Here is a 13,570-nt window from a genome sequence, read left to right as displayed (position 1 = left end):
TATATATACATATACACACACACACATGCACATATATATAGGCATGTATGCATGCACACACACACACACACACACACACAGTTTTCAATATGTAAAAACTGTAAAAAATGCTTATGTAAAAATAAATACAACTGTCGTTACTACCACTGCTACTGTTATTTTATAAGTTCTTTTTACTTTTTTTTTTTATCATTCTGGCATGGGTTAGATAAGTATTGTAATGTCTCATCACCCGCTGTGGTCCTTCATCATCTGGAAGACACACCAGCAGAGAAACATCTGCTAACTTTGTTTGTTATTGTATATTTCACTATTTTTGGTATAGTTTCCATGGATATCCCCACCACCACCATCACCATTCATCACAAATAACTTGACAGAGGAGACTGGATGCATTTTATTGTCTATCATTTTCTTCCATTCATTCCTTCCTGATTGGTATGGATTTTACAGCTGGATACCTTTCCTACAAGAAAGCTTTACATCATGGATTGGGTACAGGTAAATATAATTGTGCTACCAGCTCTGAAGATGTTGCCAACAAGACTAAAAAGTCTCCTCTACCATACACTGTGTGTCCTCCTTTTTTGAAGGGTACAACATTGTCTCAGTTATAGAAGGTACAGGTCTTACAGTAGTAGCATGAGAATTTCCACATGAAACACAGAAGGAGTTGGATGTTTACTCACTAAAAGGGAAGGGAAATAATATATTGGTAACTGGTCTGCACTGACAGAATGGGTCATAGCAGATGAAGGTTAGCTGGATCTATATTGCTAAATTAGTCAGTGGGATGAACCAAAGCATGACAGAGGTGAAAAAATATTTCATACAGGAATGAGTTTAAGAAATTAATTGAGAAAATTAACTGTTTAAAGTAAAATTTAAATTATAATGTCATTTAGACTTGTCTATCTATTAATGGTGATGACAATATAGTAACGTAGGGATATGAACACTTGCATGTATACACACACACACACACACACACACACACACAAATAAATATATACATATATATACATGCATTCATATCCGTTTCTATATTGTCACACACACACATTGTATGTATGTATGGATAAAATCATCACCAGCTTCATTTTACATTTTCCTTTATATGGTGGCATGTCTTAGATGGTTGGAAGGTTTCTTCCAGAGTATCAGAACTTTAAAGAGGTTTGCTAAAAGCAATGCTGTTGCCCCCTGCATCAATAAAGCCTTCCAGCCAGTGCCCACAGTTGCTCCAAATGCTGGGCCTCACTATCACTGAGAGTCTCTCCTAATAAAAGAACATCTGCAAAGATTATGAGCAGTGCCTCTTCTACCACACTCAGCAAGTAAATCAGAGAAAACCTTTTAGTTACTTTTTACAACATGCAGGGACACATCATTCCTATTCTAAAACTAGAATACACACAGTTAATGTGTGTGTGTGTGTGTATGTATTCAGAGAAAGAGAGCAAGGAAACAAAGTGAAATAAAGCTTCTAGATCTATCTGTTTGTTATCAGTGCTGAGAGACAGAATCTAAACAAGTGTAACAGAAAAGTTAATTCTTGGATTGATCGCCTATAAATCCTCTTCACCTGTGCTATTCCATATATTATTGCCTGCAATACTGCCCAGTGCTTTAGAAATAACACCTTTCTTGAACAAACTGACATGTTTCTCAGCTGTAATTTATAAGTTTTCCAAGTAACTTCAACAAACTTCAATTTAACTTTGCTGTATGTATGCTTAATTTGCAAAGGATTTCACTTTTACACAAACTGAAGATATTATATAAACAACATCAATATAGCTACAACCCATCCTACTAACACATTAACTATTTGCATCTCCACCTTATCCCTTCTACAAAGGTTTTTGATCCCAATTAACTTGTTAACTTGCTTCTCCTCCTCGTCATTTTCATCAAATCTTAACTTTTTTTTCAATCAACAATTAACTCTAAAGACACACCCCTCATAAATAGTTGCTGATGAAACTATATTTAGTCTCCATCGTACCAACTCAGGTATATTCTGTGTTTAACCTTTAATCTAGCACGATCTCAGTTTTATACCAACAAATGTCATTGTGTGGCACTTTAGAGAAAGTATCTTCTACAATAGCCATGAGCTAATCAAAGTCTTGTGAGAGAATTTGGTAGACAAAACTGAAAGAAGCTTAATGTTACATATTTACATATATACACATAAGCATGTGTGTATGAGTGTACATGTGTATATGTGGAGTATGTGTAAATGCATTTCTATGTGTGTCCATGTGTTTACATTAATGTTCTGTAGTAGTAATGCTTATCCAGACAACCTATCACTGCTATTTTCATTTTTTCCCTGCTCCACCATGATTATCTACTATTCTCTCTCCCAAAATGTGAATAGCCATGTAGTTTCTCTACAGCAAATATCCTGTTCTGCTCTGGCTCTCTCTCTAATACTTGGACCCCCTCATCTTTCAGCATAAAGCTGTCTCTCTAGGAGTTCATAGTTTTGCAAGCTACATGAAAAAAGCACCCAGTACACTCTGTAAAGTGTTTGTTATTAGGAAGGGCATCCAGTCGTAAAAACCATGTTGAAGTAGATGGGAACACTGAAAACCTTGGACTTTAAAAACCAATAATAGTGAGTAAAATATCAATATATTAATATTCATCATTCTTACATTATTGTAGCATTATTGTCTAAATCTATATATTAATATAATAGTATGTTTCTACCTATGCACATTTTGTGTCATACGAAGGGAAGTAGCACAAATTAAGAAAGAAAAATTAGTTGGTATGGTGGTCATGATGATGTTGGCACCAATAGTGACATTGGTGTTCATAATGGTGAATAGAGAGAGAGCATGAGATAGAGAGATGAAAATTGTTGAATCAATGAAAAGATACAGAGAAGATGTGAAATAAAATGAAAGAAATAAAGAAAGAGTGAGGGAGAAAATAAGACAGAGGATTTTAAGAAGTAAAAGGCTGAATAAGAGTGGGAGTTAAAGTACAAATGCAAGAGAAAAAAAATTAAAATGTACACACACATGCATGCTGATATCAGACAATATATTCTCATCCAAGATAGAGATGGGTACCAATGTTCCTTGAGGCAGGCTTCATGAAACCATTGGTAGCCAAAAGTGTATATATGTGTGTGTGTGTGTGTACATATATATATATTATTCAAAAACAATTCTTGATGGCATGATTCATGCATAATATATTATCATTATAGATTATAGAATTATAAATGCTTTTGCATTGTTATGAGATGAGTTATTGAAACTAACAGTTTCAATATGAATGGATATTTTGAAATATCTCTGATATTACTTTTTGTTGTTCTTTCATATGTGTGTGTGTGAGTGTATAAATATATATGTATGCATGTATGTATGTATGCATGTATGTATGTATATATGTATATATGTATGTATGTGTGTGTGCGAGTGTGTATGTGTGTGTGTATGCACATGTGAGTGTGTACATGTATATGTGTATCAATGTATAGCTTTTTACTTGAAGGACAGATTTCCAAGATGGTGTAAATACATTCAAGTGTGTTTATTACTTGTTTTGAATAACCCTTATATTATGGCTGCAAGAGGGAAAATTACTGAATCTATTTACAGCCATGTAAAGCTTAAGTAAATATCTGAACATTGTATTAGACACTGAGATTTAGTAGTATGCACACCTGGCTGACACTCAAGAATCATGATTTGATTCCTATTGAGTGCATTAGCCTTTTCACAATTGAATCTTACTAATCTGTCTGTCTGTGTGTACATATATATTTATATATACCTGTATGTATGTATGTATGTATGTATGTATGTATATATAAATGGTTGACTTTATGTCTAGTTACATATAAAAACAATTTAACACTAAACTGAAGGATTACTCAATATTTCATAAATTACCTAGCTAATTGATTGACTAACCAAATGATAAATGAAATAAATAAATAGTTAGCTAATTGACTAATGATAATCCTTTCTTCCATAGGTGTAAGGCCTGAAATTTTGGGGAGGAGGCTAGTCAATTACATCGACCAGTGCTTAACCAGTACTTATTTTGTCAACCCCGAGAAGATGAGAGACAATGTTAACCTCAGTAGAATTTGAACTCAGACTATAAAACTGGAAGAAATGTCACTAAGCATTTTCTCCAGTGTGATAACAACTCTCCCAGCTCAGTGCCTTTAGTTGACTAGTAATAGTAAAACATTTATATATATATAGTATATATATATATATATATATATATATATATTTACAGAAGACGTGTGCGGTATAAAAAACATATGCAACTAAAACATTGTCATCAATTCAATGGTACATGTATAAATGTATAAATGGAATGTATTTTATCAATATTCCAAGAAAAATCATTTTAATGTTAAGCTATATACTTCAAATTGCTACATAACTGTGATACAAAATTAAATACAAAAATTGAAATTCTAGACTATTTCCTATATAGCTCCTGTTTTCGAAGATCAATAACTCTCATCTATAGTAGGTAGCGTTATTTGAAACAGGAATAATTTATAGTTATGTAAGCTATGCATTGGAAAATAGTAATTGCGCGCTTTACAATTTACTACATGAGTAGGTTTGACTATGAAAAGAAATAAATTTCTACATAAGTATGCAGGAAAGCAAGCACATTTTGTTTTTTAGTGTTTTTAATGCAGTGATTTATCAGTCTAAATACTGAACATAGGGATGTAAGTTTTGTATGGATTTCCTTATGCCAATGACTTTTTATTAGAGTTGTTAAGAGCTTTAATACAACAAAAATAATAAATTTGAAGAAGCCTGTTTATTAGCATAGATAAGAATGTTCACATGTTTACAGCAGTTTAAAACTTTCAAGGTTACAAGTGGGGAAGTGTGTAACTGTGTATATATATTATCATCATCAATTTAATGCCCACTTTTCCATGCTTGCATGGGTCGGACAGAATACATTGAAACAGTGTTTTTTATGGCTAGACACCCTCTCTGTTATCATCCTTCTCTTGTTTCCAAGTAAGGTAATATTTCCCCATGGCCAGACAGGCTTTCATGGAAGACTGGAAATGAAGGACAATCCTTATGACAGTGGCACTCATTTACAACTAATACATGATGTCAAGACTAGAAAGCACAACACACACATACACACACACACACACACACACACACACACACAAACACACACACACACACGCTAACACACACACACACACACACACACTAACACACACAAACATACACACATATATATATGACAGGGTTCTTTCAGTTTCTGTCAACCAAATCCACTCACAAGACTTTTGTCAGCTCATACAAATATGAGGGGTGGTGAAAAGTTCCTGGCTTTAAGGGTATTGTAAAAGGCCTAGCTGGAGCCCAAACCTTCTGAGTTCTTTTAAAGGGCTTAGAAAAATTGAAGGACCACTGCAATAAGTGTGTGAGTCAGAGGGAATTATATTGAATAACATCATAACTGATCCTCCTGTATTTTCTTTTACCCAAAAGCCAAGAAAGTTTCAGCACTCCTTCATATATTAAAGGGTAAAGAAAAACCCATCAGTCATGAATGACTATAGGATTGCATCTAGAAAGTTACCTTCTGAGGCTTATGCTTCTGGGCAAGGTTGTTTATAGAAGACCAACAGTCACCCATGCATACCAGCATCCCCTCTCCATGCCACTAATGTTAGCCATGGGAAAGGTAAAGGCTGATACAGCTTGGCATCAGTGATGTTACAACTCATTCCTACAGCTGAGTGAACTGGAACAACATGAAATAAAGTACATTATTTACATTATTCATATTTGACGGATATTGGACCTCATCTTGTTTGTTGTTAACACAACATTTCGGCTGATATACCCTCCAGTCTTCATCAGGTGTCTTGGGGAAATTTCAAACCTGGGTTCTCGTTCCTAAGGCGTATGTATGGCATAGTGATTAAAAGTGCGGGCTACTAACCTGAAGATTCCAGGCAGTTCGATTCCAGGCAGTGACCTGAACAATAATAATAGTAGTAATAACATCGAAAAATACCTTAGGAATGAGAATCCAGGTTCGAAATTTCCCCAAGACACTTGATGAAGGCTGGAGGGTATATCAGCCAAAACATTGTGTTAACAACAAACAAGATGAAGAAAAATATCCGTCAAATGTAAATAATGTACATAGTTCCTCATCTCTTAAATATAGAACTATGAAATAAAGTGTCTTGCCCAAGAACACAGCACAAGTTCTATGAATTGAACTCATAATCTCATGATTGTGAGCCAGAAACTCTAACCACTGAGCGATTTGTGTGTGTGTGTGTGTATACAGTATCGTATCTATTTCAGTCCACTAGTATTAGAAGTAAATATAAGAACATCTGCAGAAATGTTTGCAAGTCTCCACTTAATTCAAGAAAACCTGGAGCTATGCAGCAACCATATGGCCCTATATATTCTTTATGACAAGATTACCTCAGTATTTTAAATATACATTTACACAGCAGCTGGCACATACTAAAAGCTCCAAATATTAGTTAATGTATTTGAGCAAGTCATTTACACTGATTTATCAAAAGATACAATTCTTTATACTCCTGTTATCTGATTTGTACATTGAAAACTACCTTTTTTTTTTCATTTGGTTATACTTTCATCTCTTGAAGTCATTTTATCTTTTATGTTTGTTTGTCTTTCCATATTTGTATGATTTGTAGAGGTAAGTCAAATTATATCAGAAATAAAGCATTTAAAATTAAGACAAGAAAGAATGAAAGAAAGAAAAAGTAACATGAAAAGAATTTATAATGAAGAATTACATGACCATAATGGGGAAAAATAAATGTGAAAATCATTAATGATAATGATAATGAGTATTGAACATAAATTTGCCATTCAGTTTTGCATATTGCACTAGCAGACTCTCTTTGTTCTCAGACGAAGAAAGCACAGCACATTTAACCAAAATATAATTAATCTGAAATTTCCATTCTTCTTTCCTGCAAAAATTTTCAGAAATGATCTTTATATAAATTCTTTTAATAATATATTATTCAAGCACTCATTAAATTGAAATTTAAAAAAAAAAAAAATTAACACTGTTATTTTAGATTTATAAATATATCTCCTATAATAACATAGATGAAAACCTTTACAATTAGAGATCTCAATAGTTTATAACTAATTGAAGTTGATATAAGCATATATCTAAATTATAATTTGGCTGTGTTAAGAAATTCACTTTCCAATCACATGATTTCAAGTTCAGTCTCAATGTATAATGTCTTGGGCAAGTGCCTTCTGCTATAGCCCCAGGTTAGCCAAAGCCTTGTGAGTATATTTGATAGAAAGAAACTGAAAGAAGCTCATTGTATGCATATGTGCGTTTGTGTCTCCTTGTCTTCACATTGCCCAGTAGTTGTAAATGAGTGCCACATAGTGACCATGGGGAAATATTAACATACTTTGAAACAGGTGAGGGTTGGCAACAAAATGGACATCTAGCTGTAGAAAATTTGCTTCCATGAACTGTGTCTGACCCATGGAAGTTTGGAAAATAGATGTTAAAATGCTGCTGCTGATGATGATGATAAAGATTTCTGTTGATAGATACTATTATTTGTATTCAAAGGAAATTAGTCTACGTCTCCTCATAAAAAATATATCCTCTATGTAAGCTGATACCAATTTAAATGAAAGCTACAGTATTAATTATCAATTAAATACTAGTTATGTCACCAAAGCAGTAATCTAATTAGTATAACAATTTGTTTCCATATAATCAATTGATATATAATACTCTTTCTTTTAATAGCCATTTTCCATTCTAGCATGCAATGGATAAATCTGCAATAAATCTCTCTCATGGATTTTAATCTCAAATGAGAGATCAGATTTTCTCTTCACTTTAATTGCTTTGCTTCATACAATGACTCCCAAGTTATTCATCTACCATGGGTATATCCCTTCACCTACACACAACACTACTTTTTTTCCTTGCAGCACATATCAAGTAGTCACCCCATTTGATTAGTTTGACAATGATTTTCATAATCAGTAGTTTGTTTTTTTCATCCTGTTTTGCAATCAGAGTAATATTTAACCCTTTTGTTAACATAACTCTATTGAAATACATTGTCTTTACTTCAATTAATTTTGAAAATAATGAAGGCACAGGCGTGACTGTGTGGTAAGAAGCTTGCTTCACAACCACATAGTTCTGGGTTCAGTCCCACTGCATGGCACCTTGGCAAGTATCTTGTACTTTAGCCTCAGACTGACAAAAGCTTTATGAGTGGATTTGGTAGATGGAAACTGAAAAAAGTCCATCATGTGTGTGTATGTCCCACCACTACTTGACAACTGGTGTTGGTGTGTTTACATCCCTGTAACTTAGTGGTTCAGCAAAAGAGACCAATAGAAAAAATAAGCTCTGTAGTCAATTCATCCAACTAAAAATTCTTCAAGGCAGTACCTCAGCATGGTCACAATCTAGTGACTGAAACAAGTGAAAGATAAACGATATTTCTGTTCAAATAAGTTGCCTTTACATCAAATCTGAAAAATGTTTGAAATAACTTTGATTTTATTAAGTTCATGTTTGTAATATAAATCAACATGAAATTTTGATACAGATTTTGATTCTGGACTACTTTAAGCCAATGAATTTATATAACAAATCTAAAAGCAGAATCAGGCAGGTTGATATCAAAAGGAATATTCACTACTTAACCTGTAATGTATAAAATATTGCTATGCAAACAGATTCCTAGAGTTGAAAAATAATAATTAGGAAACTGATGATAAAGTTGTAATGATTGAAAGCAGTGAATTCAGAATTAACAACATTCAGATTTATAACATAAGAGCTTTATCACAACAAAATCACACTATACCTAGTACTGCTCCCATCAAAGACACTTTAGAGTGTACCTCTCAACAAAATAAATGTCAGTACAGCTAATAAAGTAATCACTACACATGAACACCAACATGATACATTTTCAGAAACCAGCCAGGAAGCTACTATGTTGTTGCTTAACCAAATCTTCAAAAATTGCCCTTAGCATCTTCACAAAAAGAAGAAAAATGGTGCTATGGAATAACATAGCCCTAGATACAATAAGCTTGATAAATAAGAGATGAAATGCCAGGAGTGAAACAACTTTAATCACAGATCTCGCATATATAGATTCACAAGAATCTCCTTATAGTTCTATGCAAAGATTTCATATATAGAGGTTCACAAAATTCTCATGATAAATCTGTAAAAATATCCTACATATATTAGTTCACAAGAATCTCACCATAGCCGCATGTATATAACAATTGCCTTAATTTTGTTTTTAGATAATTAGGCAACTAATGGTGGATCCATTTTAATAATTAAGAATCGCTCAATCAAAATCCTGGCTATATCAAATAAAGAAGATTTACTTTTCATGGTGATACTCAAGAATAACTGCAGCCACATGGCTGAAATGCCTAAAGGAAATAAAGGAAATATTCCCAATATAGCAGATTTAAGGGTCTGCTATACATGGGCTGTGGTAGATTTAAAATGATAATTTGCTCACTGTTCTATCCACATCCCTCTCTTCTCTCTCTAACCCTCACACTCTCAGTTTCGATATATCTATATATCACATTAAACATTTTGACCTTCAAGGTGCTGCCCCAGCAAGGCCATAATCTAATAACTGAAACCAGTAAAACAATACACACAAATACATATATATATATATATATATATATATATAGAGAGAGAGAGAGAGAGAGAGATAGATAGAGAGAGAGAGAGAGAGAAAGAGCGAGATAGATAGATAGATAGATAGATAGATAGATAGATAGATAGATAGATTATTATCTTTAAATTAAGTATGCAACTGTTTTGTAACTCCCGCGAATGAACAATTTGTTGAGACTCCTGTTCATCCTGATGAGGGGGTTGTTGCCAAGATGCACCTTAACTCATAATTGAACTGCGGCAGTGAACTCCCAAAATGGCCATCGATGTGTTTGATTTGATTTTGTGGAACTCTCTTACACTCCTGGACTTCAACCTACTTTGGTTTTCATGAAATGGACTTTTATGATATATTTTTACTTGAGGGGAGTAAGAAAATTTTGTTAATCAACTGATATTTTATTTTATTAAAATTTTTAGTCGCATGACACGCTTTAGAATTTTTAGTCGACTGTATATGCCTTCTTGATAGGCCGTTCGATATATTTGTATTTTTATTTGCATATATATTTTTTACCTTTTATATTTATTGTTTATATGTTGGAGGCCATGGTAATATTTATATTCGATCAAATGTATGGAAGTGTGCTGTTATATAAAGTCATTGACTAGAATTGATGTTTGTTTTCTAATCTATGTTTTTTTATATATATACTGATAATGATATAGTAAATAAATTATTACTTGTTCAAACTATTTTTAATCATTTTTCTTTATTTCCTTATAAAAACATCAGCAATGAGCAGTTAAAAAAAATGTAAGTGTAATACTAAGGACATAACTAAAACTAGCAATTTTATAAGATGTCATATGTTTGCTACCAAAGATAATCTCATTTTGCAAAATTTTCAATTTCATTTAAATTTCTTGAAAATAAAACCAAAAGATTAAACATATTTTGAGATCTACTTTTGCTGTTATTTAAATAGGAATATATAAATATAGTTCTTGTACTATTTTGAAGTGCACTTGCATACATAAGCACACGGAGATACACGTGTTTATATATGTAAGTGTGTTTGTACATATGCATATTTTTTATTTTTTCATTTTATCTAGTTTCAGCTCATGAGCTGTGGCCATGCTGGGGCACTGCCATATATATATTTACATATATCATCATCATCATCATCATTTAATGTCCGTTGTCCATGCTGGTATGGGTTGGACAGTTTGACCAGGGCTGGTAAGTTAGAAGGCTGCACCAGACTCCAATCTGATTTGGCATAATTTTCTATGGCTTGATGCCCTTCTTAATGCCAACCATGCTGAGAGTGTAATGGGTGCTTTTACGTGCCACTATTATATATTTATATATACCCACATGCATTCATCATCATCATCATCATTTAACATCTATATTCCATGTTGGCATGGGTTGGACATATATGTGTGCGTGTGTGTGTATTTTAACCCCCAAATTAATGCATGTTAGCAGTGTTAACAACATCAGACTACAAATGTAAGCTATCATACTAATATTTTTGTTTCCCTTTCTACTTCATACTATAGTGTATAATATATTAACTTGAAATTCATCGAAAAGTTCTCATTCTCTCTTCTATCCATCATCTTGTACCTTTATAGTACACTATGACATCTTATCACCACTGTCTTTATCTCTCTATTGAGCTCCCCCCAGCCACCTTAATATTATGTGGGGTAGCCATGTATCTCCTCTATGGCAAGGTAACTATTCATGTCCCTCTACCATAATTTAACCCCTTAACACCTAATATACAGATGCCTCCCTTTCTACTATAACCCCATCCAATCAAGGGTTTGCATCTTGCAAGTGACTATGCGACTTCATTAGTGCTGGTGTCATGAAAAATGCACTCAGTCCACTCTGTAAAGTGGTTGGTGTTAGGAAGGACATCCAGCTATTGAAACCATGCAAAGTAGGCATTGGAGCTCCATCTCCCTTCGGTGGATCCTGTCAAATTGCCCAACCCATGCCAGTATGGAAGATAGACATTAAATGATGATGACGATGACGAAGATGATGATGACATCATTTTTTCCACCTTTTCAATTTTTTGTTTGACAGTAAAATACTAAAATAATAAAAATAAATTTTATTCTTTTTAGTGAAATTTATTTTTATTTGAAGTCTTTAACTTCCAACAGACTTTAAAATAAACAGAGACAATAATACTGCACTGGAATTACAGTAATACAAGACTGCCCAATGGTACAATTTAATTTGCTCAAAGACTGAATGATCCATTCAGCTGATGTGTATGAACTTGTGATCTGTTTTCATTTCAATGAATTAACCTATAGAGATTAGCTTTGCATCCAATAAATTTCAACTCAAGTCTTAGTCTGGTATAAATGAATCAACCAATTTTTATTAGAATTTGATGAGAAGTCAGTAGATAGCCTGCACTCTGCTTAAATGAGAACATTCATAAGTTTTAATCGGCATATTGGAACAATACCTGCAAAGCATACAAAGAATTTATAACGAGTAAATTATCAAATTGTATAAACACAGGTCTGTAGGTCCAATAGGAGAGTATCTTCTTTGTTAAGCTGAAACAACTGCTTAAGTAAATTCTAACCGATCTATTTAGTGTAAATCTATTCCTGTAGTTTAGAATACAAGGAAATTGAATTCATCAAGTTCCTTAAATGTGTTACTGTCTTGGCAAATTGCCTATTATTGTCTAGTTGTGATTTGTCTTTCTGGAGACTTTAACTCTGATGATCAAAATCAGCATACAAAACCACTGTTTACCTGGCACATATACAAGAATTTTTTCAAAATTCTGCTTTCGTTATTGTTAATAACATTCTTATTGCTAGTACTACCACCAATAGTAGTAGTAGTAGTAGTAGTAGTAGTAGTAGTAGTAGTACTACTACTACTACTATCACCACCACCCCACTACCAGCACCACCATCACTGCTGGTACTGCTCTCACTTACACCATTGTTATGACAGTAACTTCTGCTACTAATACAATTGCTGCTACATACATGATTTATATCAAGGGTATAGAGTAATTGATGTATAAAAATTGAAATCATTCCCAGACATATGCAGTATTTTAGAATTCTGACCTGAGACAAAATAATTTTCTTTCCATGATTGCATGGTTCAGACAGAATTTATCAAGGCAGATTTTTCTCTGGTCAGATACCTTTCCCGTCATCAACCATCACTTGTTTCCATCTTCATCTTCATTTAATTCCACTTCCATACTGGCATGAGCTGGATGGTTTGACAGGAGCAGGCAAGACCAGGAACCACACTGGTTCCCATTGTCTCTTTTTGGCGTGGCTTCTACAGCTGGATGCCCTTCCTAACATTGACCACTTTACAGAGTGTACTGGGTGCTTTTTATGTGGCACCATTCCCCATGGACACATTTTTCATAGAAGATTGAAACAAACAACATTGATCATATGACAGTGCTGCTCATTAACAACCATCATGTGATGTCAAAACAAGAAGACAAATACACACAGACATAAACATACATATATACATAAATGACAGGTTTGCTTTCAGAACAAAGTAGTCTTCAAAAATTCCATGCTTCCTGCTATTTGCCAATGCTACTACTGATGTGCCAATGCACCCATCCGTCTTTATGGCTCTTTTACTGTTCACTTTCCTGTCTTTTTTTGTGCATTTTATTTTGTGTACTGTGAATGTACTTTTGGCTTTCTTTGGTGTCTTTCTTTTATTTGACTAATATGTCTGCTTTCTGTATCATCCTTTAACTTTTTCCAGTGAGTTGCAGTGCAGTTAAGTACTATACACTAGCACTCTACACAATAATCTCATCATATATATATATATATA

At 33.5% G+C, this 13,570-nt stretch overlaps 1 protein-coding gene and 1 long non-coding RNA gene across 2 annotated transcripts in view; one reads left to right on the top strand and one right to left on the bottom strand.

Moving 5' to 3' along the window:
• Window positions 1-13,570, bottom strand: part of LOC106867600 (voltage-dependent calcium channel subunit alpha-2/delta-3) — a 620,656-nt gene that overhangs the window by 449,537 nt on the left and 157,549 nt on the right. The window lies entirely within an intron of this gene.
• LOC106867601 (uncharacterized) overlaps window positions 146-13,570 on the top strand; it is a 17,062-nt gene continuing 3,637 nt past the window's right edge. Inside the window, exons 1-2 of the long non-coding RNA XR_001409168.2 lie at window positions 146-501; window positions 2,464-2,626. This is a non-coding gene — a long non-coding RNA (uncharacterized LOC106867601). The remainder of the gene's footprint in view (window positions 502-2,463; window positions 2,627-13,570) is intronic.

The sequence above is a fragment of the Octopus bimaculoides genome, chromosome 3, assembly GCF_001194135.2.
Source record: "Octopus bimaculoides isolate UCB-OBI-ISO-001 chromosome 3, ASM119413v2, whole genome shotgun sequence".
NCBI lineage: Eukaryota > Metazoa > Mollusca > Cephalopoda > Octopoda > Octopodidae > Octopus > Octopus bimaculoides.
The sequence above is the reverse complement of the archived record's forward strand: the minus strand, read 5'-3'. Positions and strand labels throughout refer to the sequence as shown.